Here is a 19324-nt window from a genome sequence, read left to right as displayed (position 1 = left end):
CCCCGTTCCTAAGAGGTCTGTAAGGGGCGTGCATATGCACAATAGTGCCTACCATCCCTGTCCTATTGTCCCCATTTATTCGTATCTATTTCCTGTATTCTTACTCATGTTTATACTTATCCCTATGATCTTGTAAGTGATTGACAAATCAAATAAATCAAATAAATAATAAATAAATTGGCAGGAGCTGGAGCAAGAATGAAAACTCACTGCATTGATGGGTTAATGCTCCTCATGTTTGGTGGGGGGCGGGGGGGGGGGAATAAATTTGAGAATAAACAAGTATGCTTTCAATCCCCTTTGTTCCAAGGAACCAGGTATCTCTACTTTGTACCTCTGAAGAGAGAATGAAATGCTTTATGTATCGCAGACAATCCTGGCTGTAATGAATATTACATGATGCTTTGACATGCTCTTCTCCACAGAGCTAGTGGTGTTGACGGAAGGAATCAGATCCACCTATTATCAGAATTGCTTGCAAACATCTTTGAGATTGGGAGATTGCTAATCTGAAGGCTTCTTCTCCATTTGTGGAACATAGAATAATTGATCTGGAAGGGACCTTGGAGGTCTTCTAGTCCAATCTCCTGCATCCCTATACCATTTCAGACAAATGGTTGTCCAGTCTCTTTTTTAAAGCCTCCAGTGATGGAGCCCCCACAACTTCTGAAGGCAAACAGTCCCACTGGTTGATCGCTCTCACTGTTAGGAAATTTCTACTTAGTTCTAGTTTTTTTTCTCTCTGTACCTGGTTTCCAACCCTTGCTTCTTGTCTTGCCTTTTGATGATTTGGAAAATAGTTTGACCCCTTCATCTTTCTAGGAGCTCCTCAAATCCTGGATCGCCACTACCATGTCACCTCTAGCTCTTCTTTTCATCAGACTAGACTTACCCAATTCCTGTAACCGTTCTGCACATGTTTTCGCCTCCGGTCCCTTAATTGTCTTGGTTGCTCTTCTCTGCACTCTTTCCAGAGTCACAACATCTTTTTTTTTATGTTGTGAGGATCACAACCCGATGCAATATGTAGTATGAATCACTGGTGCACTTTGCTATCATGGCATTGACACCCCCACACAGGTGAGCCTATCAGATCAAAGATCTTGGAATATCCTGATCTCTGCATAAACAGAGGGATAGAATCAAGACCATGTGAAGTGTTAATATCACTTTATAAATGCCTTGGTAAGGCCACACTTGGAATCCTGCATCCAGTTTTGGATGCCACGATGTAAAAAAAGATGTTGAGACTCTAGGAAGAGTGCAGAGAAGAGCAACGAAGATGATTAGGGGGCTGGAGGCTAAAATATATGAAGAATGGTTGCAGGAACTGGGTATGTCTAGTCTAATGAAAAGGAGGACTGGTGGGGGAGGTGACATATAGCAGTCTTCCAATATCTCAGGGGCTGCCACAAGCTATTCTCCAAAGCACCCGAGGGCAGGACAAGAAGCAACAGGTGGAAACTAATAAAGGAGAGAAGCAACTTAGAACCAAGGAGAAATTTCCTGACAGTGAGAACAACTACTTAGTGGAACAACTTGCCTCCAAAAGTTGTGAATGCTCCAACACTGGAAGATTTTAAGAAGAGGTTGGATAACCATTTGTCTGAAGTGGTGTGGGGTTTCCCGCCTAAGCAGTGGGTTTGACTAGAAGATCTCCAAGGTCCCTTCCAATTATTCTATTCTATTCTATTCTATGCTATGCTATGCTATGCTATGCTATGCTATGCTATGCTATGCTATGCTATGCCATGCCATGCCATGGCCATTCCACTCTACTCTACTCTACTCTACTCTACTCTACTCTACTCTACTCTACTCTACTCTACTTAATTAAAAACTGTTGAAACTGATGATGTCATTTCTTCTGTCTAACTGAGCTAAACCAAGTGGCACTGACTATCTTGTGTATTTAGTTGTGTGTTTGACTCAAAAAATGAAAGAACTCCTTGAGTTGAACCCCCTGCTAGTGACTTGATGGACCCAACCATCTGTTGGTGGACTCTTAGCTCTCATTGCAACTTTCTTCCTAATTCCCCTTTGGTGCTGGGCTAAAGCAGGCAGCTCTTCCCTAGGTCTCTCACTGAAGGATTTTGTAGGACCAAGAACTCTTCTTAGCTCCCAACTCCAGATAAGGTTCGTATTTATGTGTCTCTAATTAAGTCTCAATCAATAAAACTATCCAAAGATCTTGGTTCTAATCCATCTGACAGTACAGCATAAATGTACTAAAAATGATAATTATAGTTATTGCTCAAATGTGAAAGTGAAATAGATCAGGGAAAGCAAGATAGTTAGGTATTGTAAGAGGATGCTCCAGAATTGGCCATTTGATAGGCTAGATCAAGGGTCTTCAAACTTGACAAGTTCAAGACTTGTGGACTTCAATTCTCAAAATTCCTGAGCTAGCATGACTGGAGGAGGAATTCTGGGAGTTGAAGTCCACAAGTACTAGAGCTGTCAAGTTTGAAGACCCCTGGGATAGATTCACATAGCCCTGGGATCTCCTGGTGGTCTCCCATCCATGCTCTTATTATCCCAGACTCTGCTTGGTTTCTGACCAAAGAGAAGTGTATTCAAGGGCTGCCACCTGCTGGAAACATTCTGGAACATTCTTGGATTCCTTGCTGCTCTCTGAGCTCGGCTGTTTTCCTGCAGTCATTTCTTTATCCAGCTAGGTAATACCATCAGTGCAGGGCTGAGTGTAATTTGTAGTTGATATACGTTCTCTTGCCCTGTCTGCGCTGTTGGGGGTTGGTCTTTTATTTGATGGTTCCTTGATTAGCCCATTGTTACCTCCCTAATTCTTAAAGGAGATAATTAATTTCATTTATTATAAGATGAACTCCAGCTGATGATATAGATAAATTGGTAGCTTCTTCCTCAAGGCCAATCAAGCGTGACATCTGTTTTTCACTCCGGTTTATTTTCTGCCTTTTAGAGACAGGTTTAGAAGGTGGAATTTAACTTAGAACGCAAACTGTATTGAGGTCCTAATTCACACACCTATTTAGAATTAAACCAGAAGCTTCTGAGTGAAGAATTCGGGAATTCAGGACTTTTGGGCCAAGATGTCCACACCAACCTTCCATCCAGGGGTTGGATTCAATTTTCTTTACAACTGGTTCTGAGGGCGTGGCCTAATTTGTGGGTGTAGCTTGGTGGTCATGTGACTGGGTGAGTGTGGTTTGCTGACTGGGCGTGGCTTGGTGATCACATGACTGGCTGGACGTGGCTTATATGTCAATATTGTAAATATTGATGTAAATATTTAATTTTTTTATTTAAAAAAGAGCAACTTTTACCCAAAATCAGGCAAAGCAGGCAGGCAGATTGAGTTGCTCAGAGAATCACAGATTCACTCAGAGATCTACCTTTCTGCAATCGGCTACCTGAGTCTGCACTAAAAAAATAGAAGCTTCAGTCCTAAGGAAGGTTTAGCTAATTTAAATCATCAGAACAGCTGATGGTTGGGGGAATATTGAGAAAAAATAGCAACTTAGCAGGCAAGCTTGGTGGCACGCATACCAGGTAAGGTGTGAGTGGGCGGGGAGGGGAGGGGAGGAGCCAGCCAGTGGCACGATTTGCCGGTTCTCCGAATTGGGCAGAATTATAACAACCGGTTCTATAGCAGAATCAGAGAAGAAGGAGGCTTGGGAATCAGGGTCAGCAACGGGGCAACCTGAGAACTCTGAGGGGGAAGGGAGAATGGAGCTGGCAGAGAGAGACAGAGGTGGAGCTTGGGCTGTCAGTCAGCCCACAGATGGAGAGACAACAGCGCCCAGGTCTGGAGGTGGCTGATGAGGAAGAGGAGGAACACCTTGGCCCAGTGCCTGATGCATGGAAGAGGAGGAACAGAAGGCAAAGGAGAGGAGAGCAGTGGAAATCTCTTCAGAAAGAATTCTAGTAGCTATGTCCAGATAGAATAGAATAGAATGGAATGGAATGGAATGGAGTGGAGTGGAGTGGAATGGAGTAGAGTAGAGTAGAGTAGAGTAGAGTAGAGTAGAGTAGAGTAGAGTAGAGTAGAGTAGAGTAGAGTAGAGTAGAGTAGAGTAGAATAGAATAGAATAGAATTCTTTTATTGGCCAAGTGTGATTGGACACACAAGGAATTTGTCTTGGTGCAAATGCTCTCAGTGTACATAAAAGAAAAGAGACATTCGTCAAGAGTCAAGAATCATCAGGTACAACAGTTAATGACAATCATAGGGAACAATAAGCTATAAAATCATACTAGGAAAGAGTCAATATAATAATCCTTGACTTACAACCACAATTGGAACTTGAACCTCTGTCGCTAAGCAACATAACCATTAAGCGAGTCACACCTGATTTTATGACCTTTTTTGGTTTGGACATTAAGCAAAACATTAAGCTTGATTATCCTCATCAGAGGCCTCTTGGGAAGGTTGCAAAGGATGAACTTGGACCACCGCAACCATCACAAATACATGCCAGTTGCCAATCACTCACGTTTTGGTTACATGGGACACTGAAACATCCATATGCACGAGGATTACTTGTAAGTGACTTCTTTAAGCATCATCATAACATCAAACAGTCCTTAGATGAATTGTCATAATTTGAGGACTATTAGTGTCAAATGTAAGCTCTATTTAGTATGAAATTAAATTTGATTTAATTCTGACATACAGTAACGGACAGAAAATCATGGTTCATTCCATTTGAGTGCACTATCTTTTCTAACAAGTGGCACGTGGGTCCAAGCAATAAAGCCCATACAGCCAGCAGTAAACTAGACAGTGTTTAAGGTGTGTCCATATCGCACTTTTCACCTCATTCCTAGATTGATTTATTTTCTGGGTTTGCTCCATAATCTGAACCGTAAACTAAGCAAACAACTGAGAAAGCTCAAAGTGCGGAAGGAGCTGCTGATACAAGTTCTACAGAGGAATTATTGAGTCTGTCGTCTGCATCTCTATAACAGTCTGGTTTGGCTCTGCAATCCAATAAGACAGACCCAGACTTCAGTGGAAAATTAGGGCTGCAGAAAAAACAATTGCTATCAATCTGCCTTTTAATCGAGGACCTGTATACTGCATGAGGCTGTGAAAGTATCTACAGACTCCTCACATCCCAAACATAAACTGTTTCAACTCCTACCCTCAAAACAACACTATAGGGCACTGCACACCAGAACAACTAGACACAAGGACAGTTTTTTCCTGAATGCCATCCCTCTGCTGAACAAATAATTCCCCCAACACTGTCCAACTATTTACAAAGTCTGCACTACTATTACTGTTAATCTTCTCATCACTCCTATCATCCAACCCCTCCCACTTGTGACTGTATGGCTGTAACTTAGTCGCTTGTATCCTTACAATTTATATTGACTGTTTCCTAGTATGATTTGATTGCTTATTGTACCCTATGACTATCATTAAGTGTTGTACCTTCTTGACTCTTGACAAATATATCTTTTCTTTTATGCACATTGAGAGCATTTGCACCAAGACAAATCCCTCATGTGTCCAACCGCACTTGGCCAATAAAGAATTCTATTCTGTTCTGTTCCATTCCATCCCGTTCCATTCCATTCGATTGTATTCTAAATTTTCATTCTATTCTATTCTATTCTGTTCTATTCTGTTCTGTTCTGTTCTGTTCTGTTCTGTTCTGTTCTATTCTATTCTAAAAAAAAAAAAAAACAGCCTGGATTTTCCCAAGGTTGATTAATACAGAGCAAAGCACGATTATCATTGTGTTCATGCCTCACACTGAACAAGTAAAGTGCTAGGTTTGTAGCCTGGTTGTATTTCCTCTGTGAAGTTGTTTGGCCGAGTATCCCCTAAGTAACAAGCACTGTTAAAAAGATTGATGTTCTTCTTCCCGTAGCATTTACCAAGTACTCTTTCCAGATCCAGCAAAGTTCCCAGGTACACCTGATTCTCATTATTTCTAGCAATGACTGCCCAGGATCTTTTGCGATTGTCTTGAGACACACAACAAGCGGCAGCCCAGATATGGCTGGGTATGTTCACTCTGTGACTAGTGAGAAAATGACTCCCCAGCACCACGCCCACGAGGACATATGTATCACGGCACCCTATCGTGTATTTCTTCATATTGCTTTCATATTCTGCCCATTTTCCTTGATTGAGCTTGCGAAACTGGGGCACGATGTTGGTTAAGGTGAAGGTCGCAGCTTTGCTATCCCAGTCCGGTTGATGGAGCACAGGTAACAAATGTCCTCGGTCGTATAGAACAGCCTGTTTGTAATCCTCAGAAACAGCCTGGCTGTTTTTGAGGAGCTCTCGGTCAATTTTACAGGTCTTTTCCAGTTCCATGCTTTTTCGGCTACGCTCCTTAGGCAGGGCAAGCTAGGAATACGGAAGGACAAGCAATGGGCTTGGTTAGTATTCACACAGCACTGAATCGGATACCCTGAATCTGGGGGAATGATCTACCATGAATCAGCCAGGGAGTGGGTTATACAATACTCTATAATAGAACTTTGCCTATTTGGTTGAAGAATAGAAATAGAAATAATAGAAATAGAACACAATAGGGAGCAGAGTAGAGTAGAGTAGAGTAGAGTAGAGTAGAATAGAATAGAATAGAATAGAATAGAATAGAATAGAATAGAATAGAATAGAATAGAATAGAGGAAGGAAGGAAGGAAGGAAGGAAGGAAGGAAGGAAGGAAGGAAGGAAGGAAGGAAGGAAGGAAGGAAGGAAGGAAGGAAGCGCAAGGAAGGAAGAATAGAGTAGAGTAGAGTAGAGTAGAATAGAATAGAATAGAATAGAATAGAATAGAATAGAATAGAATAGAATAGGAAGGAAGAAAGAAGGAAGCCAGCAAGGAAGGAAGAATAGAATAGAATAGAATAGAATAGAATAGAATAGAATAGAATAGAATAGAATAGAATAGAATAGAATAGAATAGGGAAGCAAGCAAGGAAGGAAGAATAGAATAGAATAGGATAAGATAGGATAGGGTAGGGTAGGGTAGGGTAGGGTAGGGTAGGGCAGGGCAGGGTAGGGTAGGGTAGAAGAGAAGAGAAGAGTTGGAAGGGACTTTGGAGGTCTTCTATCCAACCTCCTGCTCAGGCAGGAAATGGTTGTCCAATCTCTTCTTAAAAACTTCCAGTGTTGGAGAATTTTTAATTTTTCTAACTGTCAGGAAATTTGTCCTTAGTTCTGGGTTGCTTCTCTCCTTGATTACTTTCCACCCATTGCTTCTTGTCCTGCCCTCAGGTGCTTTGGAGACTAGCTTGACCCCCTCTTCTTTGGGGCAGCCCCTGAGATATCGGAACACTGCTATCATGTCACCCTTAGTCCTTCTTTTCATTAAACAATAGATTTCTGTAGACTAGATAACCATTTGATAGGCTAGACAACCATTTGCCTGGGATGGTGTAAGGCTCCTGCCTTGAGCAGGGGGTTGGACTAGAAGATCTCTGAGGTCCCTTCCATCCTTATGATTCTTTGGTGGCCTTCAGATAGATTGGAATAGCATCTTACAGATCTCTTAGTCAACAGCGTAGTTTCTGGGAGTTCTGGAAATTGAGGCTCCAGATAGACCCAGGTCCGCAGCCTACTTTAAGCTTTCTCCTAGTAGAGATTACACATTGTTTGACCTTGACCTGTTTGGTTCTGGGTGATTTCTGAACTTCATTCTATGGGGAAAGACTCAGTGGTGGGATTCTATTTTTTTTACTACCGGTTCTGTGGGCGTGGCTTGGCAGGGGAAGGGCATGGCAGGGGAAGGATACTGCAAAAATCTACATTCCCATCCTACTCCTGGGGGAAGGTTACTGCAAAATCCCATTCCCTCCCCACCCCACTAACCTGCTTTCCAGCTCCGTTCTCCTGTGCAGGGCAATCAAAGAAGATCCAGCTGATCAGCTGGGACTCAAAGGGAGGGTGGGCATAGATGGGGTTGGCGCGGCCAGTCAGAGGTGGTATTTGCCAGTTCTCCAAACTACTCAAAATTTCTGCTACCTGTTCTCCAGAACTGGTCAGAACCGGCTGAATACCACCTCTGGAAAGAATCCAATACCATTGTGCAAAGTGAGGTCAACAGAATTCTTACAGCCCGTGTCCTGGTGAACCCTGGGATTAATTATTACAAATAATTCTTAACTTGACTTCCTTTCATTATTTCCTAATGTCTGATTGTTCCTTTAAGGTGGCCTCCATTTAATGAAAGTCTAGCTTCAAATAGGAACACCTTTTACCTGCGGTTCGATCTTCCAATCCTTTCTCCTTCCCATCCCACCAGGCTGATATTTATATGCCGAGAATAGAGGGATGTGCCCGTTTCTGTCGTACATTGTGGCAAACCGATACTTGCCCCGGTAGAACTGGCAGATTCTGGCTGGATTCATCGGCTTCAGGGCGGGAGGTTTTCCATCCAAGAAGAACTGGCTGCAGGCTTTGAAGTTCATCACCACTTCACCCATTGCAGGCAGGAGAAAAGAGGCAGCCAGGGAGAAGCTCAATAGCTGCCACATGGCCGCGCACTCGATCACTTGGTCCTTCAACTGTAACTTCTCTGCCTGAAAAAGAAAGAGAAAGGATTATGATTTGGCAAGGCTTCCCTTTCCATGAAGAACTTTGATTAGATTAGATTAACAGAGTTGGAAGGGGTCTTGTAGGTCATCTACTCCAACCCCCGGCCCAAGCAGGAGACCCTACACATTTCTGACAAAAGGCAGTCCAATTTCTTCTTGAAAGCCTCCAGTGATGAAGCTCCCACCACTTCCGAAGGCAACTTCTGTTCCATTGGTTGATTGTTCTCACTGTCAGAAAAGTTTTCCTTATTTCCAGGTTGTAGGTCATCTACTCCAACCCCCGGCCCAAGCAGGAGACCCTACACATTTCTGACAAAAGGCAGTCCAATTTCTTCTTGAAAGCCTCCAGTGATGAAGCTCCCACCACTTCCGAAGGCAACTTCTGTTCCATTGGTTGATTGTTCTCACTGTCAGAAAAGTTTTCCTTATTTCCAGGTTGAATCTCTCCTTGTTCCATTTCCATCCATTGTTCCTTGTCTGGCCTCCAGGTGCCCTGGAGAATAGCTTGATCCCTTCCTCCTCTCTGTGGCAGCCCCTCAAATATTGAAAGACTGCTATCATGTCTCCCCTGGTCCTTCTCTTCCCTAGACTAGCCAAGCCCAGTTCCTGCAACCGTTCATTGTAAGTTTTAGCCTCCAATCCCCTAATCAACCTGGTTGCTCTTCTCTGCACTCTTTCTAGAGTCTCAACATTCTTTTTTATAGTGTGGTGACCAAAACTGGATGCAGTACTCTAGGTGTGGTCTTACTAAGGCTCTATTAGAGTGGTATTAGTACTTCACTTGATCTTGATTGTATACCTCTATTAATGTAGCTTAGGATTGCATTGGCTTTTTTCCGCTGCCGCTGCACACTGCTGGCTCATATTTAGCTTAAGAAGTCCTTGAAATTGGGTTTGATCAGGAGCACCTGAAGTCCAGTTGGCCCTCCTGGTGAGGTGGAGGCCAACCGGATGGCTTACACTTCTGAATGGAAGAGCAGTAATGTGAGAATGGAGAACTGGTAAACAGGCAAAGAAGGGAAGGGCGAGGAAAGAAAGGAAAAGGAAGAAAGGAAAGAGAGGGAGGAAAAAGGAAAGAAAGGGAAAAGAAAAGGGAGTGGAAGGGAAGGGTTGAATAGGTAAAGGGAAGTGAGAGAGAGAATGGAAAAACAAGGGAGGGAAGAGAGAGAGGAAAAGGGAAAGGAAGAGAACAGAAGAAAGGAAGCGAGAGTGGAGAGAAGGAGAAGAAGGAAGAGGGAGAAGTGAGAGGAGGAAGATCAGGGATGGTAGAGAGATTGATGATGCTCTCTGATTGCAGTTGACAGCTTCCAATTTACTGCTTCAAATATCCAGACATGATCAATTGGAGCATTGTTTGCTACTGAGTTAGTAGAGGGAGCCTCAGGGGACATATGTGGAAGCCAACTACAGGATTATTCCTACTCTGTCTGTTCTACTCCTATCTAGAGTTGGACGGGATCATTTTGGTGATCAAACAAAGCTCGATGCTACTTTGTAGCGTAGTAATTAAAGTGCTGGCATAGAAACTAGGAGATGGTAAATTCTAATCCCACTTTAGGCCAAGTCACCCAGCTGATTTCAGGCCTATTTCACAGGGTTATTGGTTCCAGGGAAAATAGGAGGAGGAAGGAGTATTAGGTAGGTTTGCCATTTGGTAGTAATAAACGTGGGATAACAATCTAATCAACAAATAAATAAAACACCCATAAAATTATTCTCACCTCTCAGGAGCTGGTGATATCATGTTGCCCCTAGACTCAAGGCTTCCATGTGGCAGATGGGCCAAGAAGCCATTTCTTAACCCCTCTTCAACGAATATTATTTTGTGCCCTCTAAACCAGGGATGGAAAGTTCTTGGGATTTGATTTCTAAACTCCAAATTGTGAGTCGCTCAACGGAGAAAATGGTAAGACTGTTGCTTCTATTGCTCCAGATGTTTGCATTTCTACAAATTCAACACAAGGTTGTGTGAATTCTGTTGCTGCAGTTCTCTCACCTCCGTGCCTGACAAATCCATAAGCAGGAAACCCAGATATTGGGATCCATTTCCCGCCCATGCTTCAAGAAGAAGTCTTGAAAACCCTGGTACCAAGAGGACCAGATGCTTAAACCTGTTTGCCCACATTAACCACTATTAATTTTAACCGCCAATCAATTAGCTGCCAATCAAGGCACCGCCCTCATGGAGGAAGAGAGCCAGAAGATGCCAGCCTTCAGCCTTTTCTCCCCTGGTCTCCAGAACAACCTTGATCCTCATAGCCACCGAGAGGTACCCCCACAACTCCAGCCCCTGGCTGCGGAAGCTTCCCAACTGGCTTCTCTGCCAACCTCCGTGTAGAAGGCCATTCGCTTCCAGGAAATGATGGCGACCAAGCGGCTGAGCATGCTGGAGGAAAAGATGGATGTCCGTGTGCCACCCTGGCAATGCAGCACCTGTTCCCTGCTTAACAACTCAGGGAGTAAGGCCTGGTGAGGCTTACGGTAGCCAGAAGGGCAGTGACATCATCAATCTGATGGGGGACACTGTTCATTTTGTACCCTGGGGGCCAAGGGTGGGATTCAAATTTTTAACAACTGGTTCTGTGGGCGTGGCTTAGGTGGTGGGCATGGCTTGGTGGTCATGTGACTGGGTGGGCATGGCTTGGTGGTCATGTTATTGGCTGGGTGTGACCAACTCAATATCACATCGAGGCACGCATCTCCTCGCCTGGCCTCTCATGACTGTAGGGATACTGCAACAGTCGTAAGTGCAAAAAATGGTAAATACCAGTTTTTGGTTTCTTCTCCTTGTAAATATCATCTATATCATCATCAATTTTCCTCCCCAGTTTTTGATCCATTGAAGAAGTCCAGAGCTGAGCAGGGCTATGTAACAGGGGTGGGATTCAAACTTTTTAACAACCGGTTCTGTGGGCGTGGCTTAGTTGGTGGGCATGGCTTGGTCATGTAACTGAGTGGACGTGGCTTGGTGGTCATGTTATTGGCTGGGCGTGGCCAACTCAATATCACTCACATCGAGGCATGCATCTCCTCGACTGGCCCCTCATGACTGTGGGGATGCTGCAACAGTCGTAAGTGCAAAAAATGGTCATAAGTCACTTTTCTCAGTGCCATTGGTCACTCCACACTAGCAAAGTACCAACAATGGAGGGGGAAAAAAACTCAAGAGACGTTCCTGAGACAGGAAGTCTAGTCCTGCCAAGAATGTAATAAGGGTTAATGGAGAGGCAGTTTCTGTAAGCAACACCAGAATGTTTCCTTCCTGCCTTCCTTACAGGATTAGGCCAGTAATTTCTTCTAACAACCAGTTCTCTGAACTGCTTGGAATGTTAATAACCGGTTCTAGCGAATAGGTACGAATTGGTAGAATCCCACTCCTGCTGTGGGGCCTCCAGCCCCGACTTCACTCCCTGGTCCTGTTCCAAGTGCACCTTGAAGAACCCCCTCAGCTTCGCAGAAGTGCAAAGCTTGCAGCTCCTCCAAACTGCATGGCTTTCAGGAACATAGCTTGCATCTGACAAAGGCAGGTGTGTGTCTTCTGGAAGCCCAGATGGGACCTTGGAGGTCTTCTAGTCCAACCTTTCCTGCTCAGGAGGGAAACCCTATACCATTTCAGACAGATGACTGCCCAATCTCTTCTTAAAATCTCTTCCTAAGATCTCCTGCTTGGGGAAGGGGTTGGACTAGAAGGCCTCCAAGGTCCCTTCCGACTCTGTAATTGTGTATTCTAATCCTCACACTTCCCTCAGAAGGTTGAGCTGTAGTAAGCAAAACTTGTTACCCATGCAAACAACAGGCGACCATATTGAGGACTGAAAGATCATAGGTTGAATATTAGGTAAGAGATATTAAAGATAGTAAAAGATTAGGTAAAAGATGGGTGCTGCAGTGGTGACAGGCAATAGCAAAATATCACACATTGGCTTACCCAGAAGAAGGCTCACAAATTCAGCTGGGCCTGACTGGTCTCTTGCTTGTAGACAGACATGAAGCCATATGGACAGAGAAGGTTTGTACTCTAAGATTTAATTTCTGGCTATTTCCTGTTACCTTTCTGAAGCAATAAACATATGTCATAGCTTGAAAGACCATTGCTCTAGGCTGACGTAACTGTGGAACTGCCTGGGTTAGTAGAAGAAGGAGGCGGCAAATTGTGTTAAAGCTTTGGAAGCCGACAATTCAAAGTTGTAAACCAACCCACAGTTTATTTTCATTTTCATTTTATTTATTTTATTTGTCAATCGCTCACAAGATAATAGGTATAGGTATAAGCATGAGTAAGAATACAGGAAATAGGTACAAATAAATGGGGACAATAGGACAATTATCTACATTTGGCTTCTCCCTTTAAAGTCCAGAGACAGAACTAGTAAAAATCAACAAAGTGTGGTAGATATCAGACCAAGTTTGCAAAAAGCAAACATCAAGCAAAGACAATCTCCAATTGAGGAATAGAAATCAAAGTAATGGATCATATAAGGTGTGGTCAGGAATTGTGCTGGAAATTCAGATACAGTTGTCTCCTCCCAGTCCAAAGTTTAACAGAACCAGAGAGTTGGAAGGGATCTTATTAGTCTTCCCGAATAGAAGGTAGCGTATTTAATATAAAATAAATGTTGAAAATATTTATCAATTTCCATGTTAATCAACAATGGAAAAACGACCTTTGAACAGGTATCATTGATTGTAGCTGTAAAGTATAGGATACCCTGTGCTTTGCTACAAAACTATGTGGTCGGGCTTAGTTATTGGGGAGGAAAATAAGGGGGGTGGAATTCTGCCTCTGCCTACCGGTATTCATTTGGCTAGTATCCTATCAGTGTGTGAGAGAGTTGAGGGCTGTTTGGAAACTGAAGCAATATTTGCTGTGTGAGCAAGAAGGAGACAGCAAGGAGCCTGGGCGTGACTTAGTGTTGAGGTAATTCCCCATTAGGAGAATGAGTGCATACAGGGAGACGTATTTGAGAGAAGTGTTTGAACAATACACACACAGAACACAGATACACTGTACAGTAAATGTAGGTTTTTACTTCCAGAAACGTTAAGCAAAGTCCAAAATAGGCAGTCCAAAGTCATTCACAGGTAAATCAGTCAGTTTTCAATCCAGGGATAATTCAATAACAAAGTCCAGTGTCAAAACAGTTCAGTAACAGACTTACATTAAATCCAGTAATATCAGTCAATTGGAAGAAATGGCAATACTCTCCAACAGAAGAAAACAGAGACTTACTCACACTCTCTTCTGAGACTAAGGCTAAGACAAACCAGGTTTCTGGCTCCATCTTATGGCCGTTTGAGAAACCGCACCTAATTACAGTTTTGCATTTTCTTAAAGATACAGTTTTAAAATGTTTATCCAGGTTTATATATTTCTAACCCAAATACCTGTTAGGTGACTTATATTCCTAACATTCTCCCCCTTTGGGTAAGACAATACATACAATCTTACATTCTAAGTCCATAATCTTCACAGCTAGCCTTATGCTTTATAGAGCCTTGGGCCTTTGTAAAATGATCTGCTATATTGTTTTCTGACATATAGTATTCTAACATAATCATTTTACTTTGCACACATTGTCTCACATTTAAATATCTTAAATCTGTGTGTTTCATTCTTGTTTTAACAGCAATATTTGAAGCCATCTGTATTGCTGATTGATTATCTTCATAAACAACAATAGAATCTGTTACATCAATTCCCATATCAATCAATAATTGTTTATACAAAATTAAATCTGTACATAATAAAGACAAACATGAGAATTCAGCCTCCATTGTTGACAAACTTAGATGTTTCTGTCTAATAGAGCTCCATCCAATCAATGCTTTTCCCAATAATACAGCAGTACCCGATGTAGATTTTCATGTATTTATGTCTGTAGCAAAACTTGCATCAGCATATGCAGTCAAATTCAGTTCATCTTTAGGCTCCAAATACAATGCATAGTGCATTGTTTGTTTCAGATATCTTAACACATGTTTAGCAGCTTGCCAGTGCCTTTCAGTTGGCTCAGCATTAAATCTCGCTAATTGATTAACACAGTATGCAATATCTGGCCTTGACCAATTACTGAGATAAGATAAACTACCAATCAAAGACTGATAAATGTTCTTATCAAAAATAGGACTTTGAAAATCACTATGGCTAAACTCCTGGCTCATTGGTGTCTTAGCCAGCTTAAAAAGTTGCATTTTAAAACTTTTTAGTAATTGGTTAATTTTATCTGCCTGTGAGATCTTGTATCCTCCCCTAGTTCTATCTATCCTTAAACCAAGATATTGTTTGATTTCTTCTAACTGTTTTATCTTAAATTTCTTTTCCAACAGTGAAATTATCTCAGTAGCTTCTTGTTCAGTTTTGGTGATTAATGCTATGTCATCAGTAAACAATAGCAACAATGACACTATACCATTACTTTCCTTTTAAACAAACATGGATCAGCCATGCCAGCTACAAAGCCTATCTTAGTTAATTCTTTAACTATACATTGGTTCCACTCATATCCTGATTGCTTCAATCCATAAAGACTCTTTTTCAATTTCCAGCAATCAGTTGTATTATCATTTTTGAGACCTAAAGGTTTCTTTAAATGTGTTGCAATGGTGCATGCAGATACATCTCTACATCCAAATGATTTACAATGTATTTCTCTTTAGCTGCCCACACTAATGCTGCCCTTAATGTCATAGTCTTTAGACTAGGTGCAAACACCTCATCATAGTCATTTGCTGTCTGATTAAATCCTTGTGCTACTAACCTGGCTTTATGGGTAACAGTCCCATCTACACCTGTCTTCAGTTTATATATCCATTTACATCCTATGGCATGTTTACCTGGTGGTAACTTAACATTTTCATATACCTCCAGTCTTTTTAATGATTCCAGTTCCTTATCCATTGCTTTCTGCCAAGCAGCCTGATCCTTAGCAGGATATAATTTTAGTTCATTATAATTACTTGGAACTGTATTCACTTGGCATACAACACTAGCCTGATATCTATCAGGTGGTCGTGTTACACGGGCTGAACGTCTTGGTAATACAGGGCTAACTGGTGGACTTTACTGTGCCATCTGCTCCTGTTCTTCTATTACTTCCTGTGCCTGTTCTACTACTTCCTCCTGTGCCTGTTCTTCCTCTTTAATGGCTATTTGTGGTTTACTGATATCATCTTTAGGGACTATTTGGGTGTCAATAATAATATCACTGCTGGATTCCTGTTCCAGTTTATCCCACCCAACATGCTCTAGAAATTTTGCACTAGCACTACAATAAACATGAGATGTGCCTTGATCCCAAAATCTAAATGATCTATGGTTGGCCTCATAACCCACAAAAAATAACTTCTTAGCTCTATGTTGCCCTTTCAGTCTTACTTGTTTGGGAATATGCACCATGCTGGAGCTCCAAATGTGTGTAGGAAACTTAAATTTGGCTTTCTGCCATGCCAACGAGTGAATGGCAATTCTCCAGTTATTGTATTAACTACATTGTTCAAAACATGGTTACTACACATTATGGCTTTACCCCACAGTACAGCCAAAAAAAACCCAATGATGACATAGATCATACTAGGATTATAATAACTGCATTCATTCCATAAACTAAGCTGCTACGTATATACTTTGCTTTTTTGCTCTGTGAACTCTATTTGGCTGACAGAGAGTGACCTTATTAATTATTAGTTATAGACATAGCAAGCACCATTGAAAAGATTAATGGGCTTCCCATATTTGACTTGAAGATTTTGTTCCAGCTGCCTCAAGCTAAGCCTGTCTAAGTTATTCCACGTATTGTCAGCAATGAATCCCCAGGAAGTTTTGTGGAGGCTTGGATGCACACAACAAACTGCAGTCCAGATATAACTGGGCTTATTCACTCTGCTTTCAGAGATTGAATCTTCACCAGGTACCACACCCGTAATGACATACATTTCACCGCATCCATCTGCATCTTTTCTCATATTACTTAAATATTGTTTCCAGTATCCATTAGCAAGATCTTTAAACTGGGGCACGACGTTGGTTAAGGTGAAGGCTGCATCTTTGCTATCCTGATCCGGTTGATGGGAAAATGGTGCCAGCTGCCCCTTGATGTAGGACAAAACGCCTGCGTAATCCTTCAAAACTGCCTGGCTCTTTGCAAGTTCCTGGGGGTCGATTCCACAATCCTGTTCCGATTCCATGCCTTTGCATTGATGGTCCCAAGGCAGTGCAAGCTAGGAATAAGAAAGGACAAGCAACGTGCCTCATTGGCATTCACACAAGACAGAATCAAATACCCTGAATCTGGAGAAAGATCTACCACGAGTCAGCCAGAGAATGGGGTGTGGGATTGCTGCCATGGGGGTTTGCATAGTTGGGCCATTTCTGGAATTCTGGAAATTGAGGCCCCTGGCTGACCCTCTTGGGGAGCCCACTTTAAACTTTCCTCTAGTAATGAATACACATTGCTGGAGCTTGAAGTATGGTTGAAGGAAAAAGAACTTACCAGCAGATTTTGTAACATTAATTTCTTGAACACTCTTCCAAGCAGCTTTAGAACCTCCTATTCCCCACAATGAAGAAACTGTCATTTTTTTGCCACTGTACTGGCCAATGTAAAGAGATGACAGTAACATTGGCTCCAGTATCCAATACCTCTTGAAATGGTTGTTTATTAAGGAAGAGAGAGGAGTTCAGCTGCTGAAGTAAGCCTACAGATAAAAAGGTTGATCCAAATCCTGCATCCACACAATTACCCATACCAGGAGATGGATTTTCATATAGAAGAAGAAACAATTGAACAACAGAAGAATTACAAGGAAGAACTTGAGGAAGATACACCCAAATCTGAATCATGAGGATACCAGTGTAATCTGAATCCCCAGGCACAACAAAACAGCCCTTTTTGTGTGCAGAAGAACAAGGCAAAATTAAGCCAACTAATCCTGAAGGAAGAGGTCCTTTAAATTGAGATGGAACTATTTTAACTTCCAAGGGAAATTTAAACTCAATTTCCTCTTGAGTGATTAAATCAATCCCAGCACTACCAGCTGTGGCTGGGGAGGAGTGAGAGAGACTGCTGGAAGAGTCAGGTAATATTTGCTTCCAATCTTCAGGGATCATTGTATAACCATTTTTTATTCCTTCTGCAAGTCCTCTTGTAAAATTACCACTAATCCCATAGTCTGTAACTACCTTTTTTAACTCTCCTAAGATCTGATAAGACAGACCCTCCCATTCTGCTACTTGCAGTCCAAGCTGTGGCCCCTGACCAGGACGATATTGTACTGGACAAACAGACAGTAATTCTGCAAGTTCTGTTCCTGAGACAGAGGCATCTTTTTTACAGTTCTCAACCATTTTCTGAAAAGAAGACTGAATAATAGAGTCAGGAGGCTTTTGCCCTGTATCTGCAGGAGCTGAGGGAATGGAAAACATATATTCAGGTGGAGAAGGGGGACAAATGACAGCATTAGTATAATGTGAAGGTGGAGGTGTTAAAAGAGAAAGTTCGTTGTGATCAAATTTTTCAATTGCATGTCTACATAAATGCCACGCATGCAAGACTTCTATTTTTGCTCTAGGTTCAGTATGCAATGTTTTCCCTATATGTTCCCAATCAGTTAATTTTAAAGAGCCCTCTTTTGGATACCATAAGCACTGAGCTGCAATCTCTTGGACCAGCCTTAAGAGATTTTTCTGTGGTACCTCAGTATTATTTTTCTTCAACAAATAATTCATCTACATGCTTCCTTTGTTCTTCAGAAAGCAAAGACCCCCATACTTACAGAAAACAAAAGGTTGAAGAAACCTCAAAGGGTTGAAGCTGCACCAAATCCTTGCCGGACGAAATAAGAGGGTCCCTGTTCAAGCACCACTTGTTGTAATGACGAGGCAGTCGAGGTGTTTGATCATGATCAACTGATTCATGATGAACTTTATTGGAATCTAGTCTTGCATTTATACACATTTTTAGTAATCCTCCAACATGGGTTAACTTTGGTTTCTGCTTGACTTTCGTTATTGTTCAGCATAGTAACTAACACAATTAATGATTTATAGTTAAAGTCTAACACATGTTTACTTCCTCTCTCTAATCCTCCTTTACATTAGTGACTTTGTTTGCCTGAGTTGTATTTACTTGATAAACATTCATTACCTGAGGTTTGCCATCAGATAGGAACATTCCTGCAATTACAACTCTACAATATGGTATTACACCATCTGTCATTTGCCAAAGCCATCCTTGCCATACAGTTTGTTACAGGAAAATATCTACTTCATGGGTCATTATGTTTACATTCATATTCAGCAAGTTTTCTATATTGTCCCAAAGCTTGCAACATAAAGATTAAGCAACTTTTGCTAACTGTAATATTTGCAATAGAAGCTAAATAATTTCTGTTAATTATATTAATTAGTATCTGGTATTTTCCCATACTGCTTCATTAGCAATCAGCCGTCATGCCCTTGGTAGAGCCGGACTCTGAGGGAGAGAAGGAACAGCCGACAGGGAGTGGAGGTGTGACTCCGGAGGTTGCGGAGGAGGCTGGGGAAGGGCAGAGGCCGGTTGGGCAGTCAGAGGAAGAACCAGGCCCATCCCCTTTCCATCCTAGGACACACAGGGAGGAATGGAGAAGGAAACAACTTGGCTTACGAGAGAGGAAGTGGCCATGATCCCCCTCATTGGTGGCAGCTGGGGAGACTAGTATATAAGAGAGACGGTTAAAACACAGCGTTGCCAGAAGCAAAGCGTGTTTTATTTTGGGCTGAAGTTATCTTGGTTGGTGTCCTTCCAA

The 19324-nt window shown here is 42.1% G+C and overlaps 1 long non-coding RNA gene across 1 annotated transcript; it reads right to left on the bottom strand.

The window, feature by feature from the left end:
* Positions 1-13550: 13550 nt before the first annotated feature.
* LOC113452015 (uncharacterized) lies at positions 13551-19046 on the bottom strand. The gene is made up of 2 exons (XR_015743942.1): positions 18314-19046; positions 13551-16759 (listed from the first exon to the last, which is right to left on the bottom strand). It is a non-coding gene; the product is annotated as an uncharacterized LOC113452015 (long non-coding RNA).
* Positions 19047-19324: the final 278 nt, after the last annotated feature.

The sequence above is a fragment of the Pseudonaja textilis genome, chromosome 5 (assembly GCF_049901715.1).
Source record: "Pseudonaja textilis isolate UNSWEBS1 chromosome 5, rPseTex1.2, whole genome shotgun sequence".
NCBI classification, from domain to species: Eukaryota; Metazoa; Chordata; class Lepidosauria; order Squamata; family Elapidae; genus Pseudonaja; species Pseudonaja textilis.
Note: the sequence above shows the minus strand (reverse complement) of the source record. Positions and strands in the feature narration are given on the sequence as shown.